The sequence below is a fragment of the Drosophila bipectinata genome, unplaced genomic scaffold (genome assembly GCF_030179905.1).
Source record: "Drosophila bipectinata strain 14024-0381.07 unplaced genomic scaffold, DbipHiC1v2 scaffold_63, whole genome shotgun sequence".
In the NCBI taxonomy this organism is placed as follows: Eukaryota; Metazoa; Arthropoda; class Insecta; order Diptera; family Drosophilidae; genus Drosophila; species Drosophila bipectinata.
The window spans coordinates 5585-10500 of record NW_027222988.1 but is presented as its reverse complement, the minus strand read 5'-3'; the positions used below and the strand labels follow the sequence as shown (position 1 = coordinate 10500).

Sequence of the window (4916 nt, the reverse complement as noted above, 5' to 3'; positions counted from 1 at the left end):
TGTGCGTCATCGTGTGAACTGCAGGACACATGAACATCGACATTTTGAACGCATATCGCAGTCCATGCTGTTATGTACTTTAATTAATTTTATAGTGCTGCTTGGACTACATATGGTTGAGGGTTGTAAGACTATGCTAATAAAGTTGCTTATTATTATATATTTTTATAATGATATGCATATGGTATATTATTGGATATATTTATATATTCATAATATTAAATATAAAAGCAATTATCTCAAATATTTATAAAAGAAAAAATGAAGATATACAATTCTTTCTTTTTCAATTCAAATAATACTGAGAAATGTCTAGCATAAAAAAAATTAAATTTTTTTTAACTAGAATTGTCTCTTATTTAAAGATGCGAAAATTGAAAATATATCAAATATATTGTTCTTCATAGAGATATATTGTTTATATATATATACATTGCTTTATACAACCTCAACTCATATGGGACTACCCCCTGAATTTAAGCATATTAATTAGGGGAGGAAAAGAAACTAACAAGGATTTTCTTAGTAGCGGCGAGCGAAAAGAAATCAGTTCAGCACTAAGTCACTTTGTCTATATGGCAAATGTGAGATGCAGTGTATGGAGCGTCAATATTCTAGTATGAGAAATTAACGATTTAAGTCCTTCTTAAATGAGGCCATTTACCCATAGAGGGTGCCAGGCCCGTATAACGTTAATGATTACTAGATGATGTTTCCAAAGAGTCGTGTTGCTTGATAGTGCAGCACTAAGTGGGTGGTAAACTCCATCTAAAACTAAATATAACCATGAGACCGATAGTAAACAAGTACCGTGAGGGAAAGTTGAAAAGAACTCTGAATAGAGAGTTAAATAGTACGTGAAACTGCTTAGAGGTTAAGCCCGATGAACCTGAATATCCATTATGGAAAATTCATCATTAAAGTTATAATATTTAAATAATATTATAGAAATAGTGTGCATTTTTTCCATATAAGGACATTGTAATCTATTAACATATATAATTTATCATAAAATATGACTTATAGTTTATTCAAATTATTATGCTTGCATTTTAACATAGGATAAATGTCATTAATTTGATAAAGTGTTGATAGATTAATAAGAATACAGTGCGTTAATTTTTCGGAATTATATAATGGCATAATTATCATTGATTTTTGTGTTTATTATATGCACTTGTATGATTAACAATGCGAAAGATTCAGGATACCTTCGGGACCCGTCTTGAAACACGGACCAAGGAGTCTAACATATGTGCAAGTTATTGGGATATAAACCTAATAGCGTAATTAACTTGACTATTAATGGGATTAGTTTTTTAACTATTTTATAGTTAATTAACACAATCCCGGGGCGTTCTATATAGTTATGTATAATAATATTTATATTATTTATGCCTCTAACTGGAACGTACCTTGAGCAGATATGCTGTGACCCGAAAGATGGTGAACTATACTTGATCAGGTTGAAGTCAGGGGAAACCCTGATGGAAGACCGAAACAGTTCTGACGTGCAAATCGATTGTCAGGGTGGAGTATAGGGCGAAAGACCAATCGAACCATCTAGTAGCTGGTTCCTTCCGAAGTTTCCCTCAGGATAGCTGGTGCATTTTAATGTTATATAAAATAATCTTATCTGGTAAAGCGAATGATTAGAGGCCTTAGGGTCGAAACGATCTTAACCTATTCTCAAACTTTAAATGGGTAAGAACCTTAACTTTCTTGATATGAAGTTTAAGGTTATGATATAATGTGCCCAGTGGGCCACTTTTGGTAAGCAGAACTGGCGCTGTGGGATGAACCAAACGTAATGTTACGGTGCCCAAATTAACAACTCATGCAGAAACCATGAAAGGCGTTGGTTGCTTAAAACAGCAGGACGGTGATCATGGAAGTCGAAATCCGCTAAGGAGTGTGTAACAACTCACCTGCCGAAGCAACTAGCCCTTAAAATGGATGGCGCTTAAGTTGTATACCTATACATTACCGCTAAAGTAGATGATTTATATTACTTGTAATATAAATTTTGAAACTTTAGTGAGTAGGAAGGTACAATGGTATGCGTAGAAGTGTTTGGCGTAAGCCTGCATGGAGCTGCTATTGGTACAGATCTTGGTGGTAGTAGCAAATAATCGAATGAGACCTTGGAGGACTGAAGTGGAGAAGGGTTTCGTGTGAACAGTGGTTGATCACGAGTTAGTCGGTCCTAAGTTCAAGGCGAAAGCCGAAAATTTTCAAGTAAAAATAAATATTACAATTATTGTGAAAATTATATACTTGAATAATTTTGAACGAAAGGGAATACGGTTCCAATTCCGTAACCTGTTGAGTATCCGTTTGTTATTAAATATGGGCCTCGTGCTCATCCTGGCAACAGGAACGACCATAAAGAAGCCGTCGAGAGATATCGGAAGAGTTTTCTTTTCTGTTTTATAGTCGTACTACCATGGAAGTCTTTCGCAGAGAGATATGGTAGATGGGCTAGAAGAGCATGACATATACTGTTGTGTCGATATTTTCTCCTCGGACCTTGAAAATTTATGGTGGGGATACGCAAACTTCTCAACAGGCCGTACCAATATCCGCAGCTGGTCTCCAAGGTGAAGAGTCTCTAGTCGATAGAATAATGTAGGTAAGGGAAGTCGGCAAATTAGATCCGTAACTTCGGGATAAGGATTGGCTCTGAAGATTGAGATAGTCGGGCTTGATTGGGAAACAATAATATGGTTTATGTGCTCGTTCTGGGTAAATAGAGTTATAATCATTTATGGTTGTAACTTGTTCCCCGGATAGTTTAGTTACGTATCCAATTGTGGAACTTTCTTGCTAAAATTTTTAAGAATACTAGTTGGGTCAAACCAATTAGTTCTTATTAATTATAACGATTATCAATTAACAATCAATTCAGAACTGGCACGGACTTGGGGAATCCGACTGTCTAATTAAAACAAAGCATTGTGATGGCCCTAGCGGGTGTTGACACAATGTGATTTCTGCCCAGTGCTCTGAATGTCAAAGTGAAGAAATTCAAGTAAGCGCGGGTCAACGGCGGGAGTAACTATGACTCTCTTAAGGTAGCCAAATGCCTCGTCATCTAATTAGTGACGCGCATGAATGGATTAACGAGATTCCTTCTGTCCCTATCTACTATCTAGCGAAACCACAGCCAAGGGAACGGGCTTGGAATAATTAGCGGGGAAAGAAGACCCTTTTGAGCTTGACTCTAATCTGGCAGTGTAAGGAGACATAAGAGGTGTAGAATAAGTGGGAGATATTAGACTTCGGTTTGGTATCGACAATGAAATACCACTACTCTTATTGTTTCCTTACTTACTTGATTAAATGGAACGTGTATCATTTCCTAGCCATTATACGGATATATTTATTATATCTTATGGTATTGGGTTTTGATGCAAGCTTCTTGATCAAAGTATCACGAGTTTGTTATATAATCGCAAACAAATTCTTTAATGAGAGATGCATTCATGTATTATCGATTTGAAAATTTGGTATAACTCCAATTACTCAGGTATGATCCAATTCAAGGACATTGCCAGGTAGGGAGTTTGACTGGGGCGGTACATCTCTCAAATAATAACGGAGGTGTCCCAAGGCCAGCTCAGTGCGGACAGAAACCACACATAGAGCAAAAGGGCAAATGCTGACTTGATCTCGGTGTTCAGTACACACAGGGACAGCAAAAGCTCGGCCTATCGATCCTTTTGGTTTACAAAGTTTTTAACAAGAGGTGTCAGAAAAGTTACCATAGGGATAACTGGCTTGTGGCGGCCAAGCGTTCATAGCGACGTCGCTTTTTGATCCTTCGATGTCGGCTCTTCCTATCATTGTGAAGCAAAATTCACCAAGCGTTGGATTGTTCACCCATGCAAGGGAACGTGAGCTGGGTTTAGACCGTCGTGAGACAGGTTAGTTTTACCCTACTAATGACAAAACGTTGTTGCGACAGCATTCCTGCGTAGTACGAGAGGAACCGCAGGTACGGACCAATGGCACAATACTTGTTCGAGCGAACAGTGGTATGACGCTACGTCCGTTGGATTATGCCTGAACGCCTCTAAGGTCGTATCCGTGCTGGACTGCAATGATAAATAAGGGGCAATTTGCATTGTATGGCTTCTAAACCATTTAAAGTTTATTATTTATATTTTAAACGACAATGGATGTGATGCCAATGTAATTTGTAACATAGTAAATTGGGAGGATCTTTGATCACCTGATGCCATGCTAGTTACATATGAAAACATTATTTAATACAATGACAAAGCCTAGAATCAATTGTAAACGACTTTTGTAACGGGCAAGGTGTTGTAAGTGGTTGAGCAGCTGCCATACTGCGATCCACTGAAGCTTATCCTTTGCTTGATGATTCGAAATATAAAAAAAATGTAAATATGCATGTGTAAATATGTATATTTAGTATAAAAAATCTTTATATGCTATATCTAAGAAAGCATATAAGGATTTATCACGGGTTGTCCACGTTTCCCTACTAATTGTGGCCTACTAACTGTTTCGTCATCTTATTAGTGACGTGAAAAATGAAAAAATATTTTTCATTTATAATGTTATACGTCTTAAACCATTAAACCGCGAGAGTTGAATTACTTTCTATTAGGTAGCCAACTGCCTCGTCATCTTATTAGTGACGTGAAAAATGAAAATAATATTTTTCATTTATATTGTTATAAGTCTTAAACCTTATAACGGCGGAAGATGAATTACTTTCGTTTAGGTAGCCAAATGCCTCGTCATCTTATTAGTGACGTGAAAAATGAAAATAATATTTTTCATTTATATTGTTATAAGTCTTAAACCTTAAGACGGCGGGAGGTGAATTACTTTCGCATAGGTAGCCACATGCCTCGTCATCTTATTAGTGACGCGCATGATTCAAT

General features: G+C 36.8%; 1 non-coding gene across 1 annotated transcript; it reads left to right on the top strand.

Moving 5' to 3' along the window:
- Positions 1-443: 443 nt before the first annotated feature.
- Positions 444-4392, top strand: LOC138927715 (large subunit ribosomal RNA). Its single transcript, XR_011444190.1, has one exon. It is a non-coding gene; the product is annotated as a large subunit ribosomal RNA (ribosomal RNA).
- Positions 4393-4916: the final 524 nt, after the last annotated feature.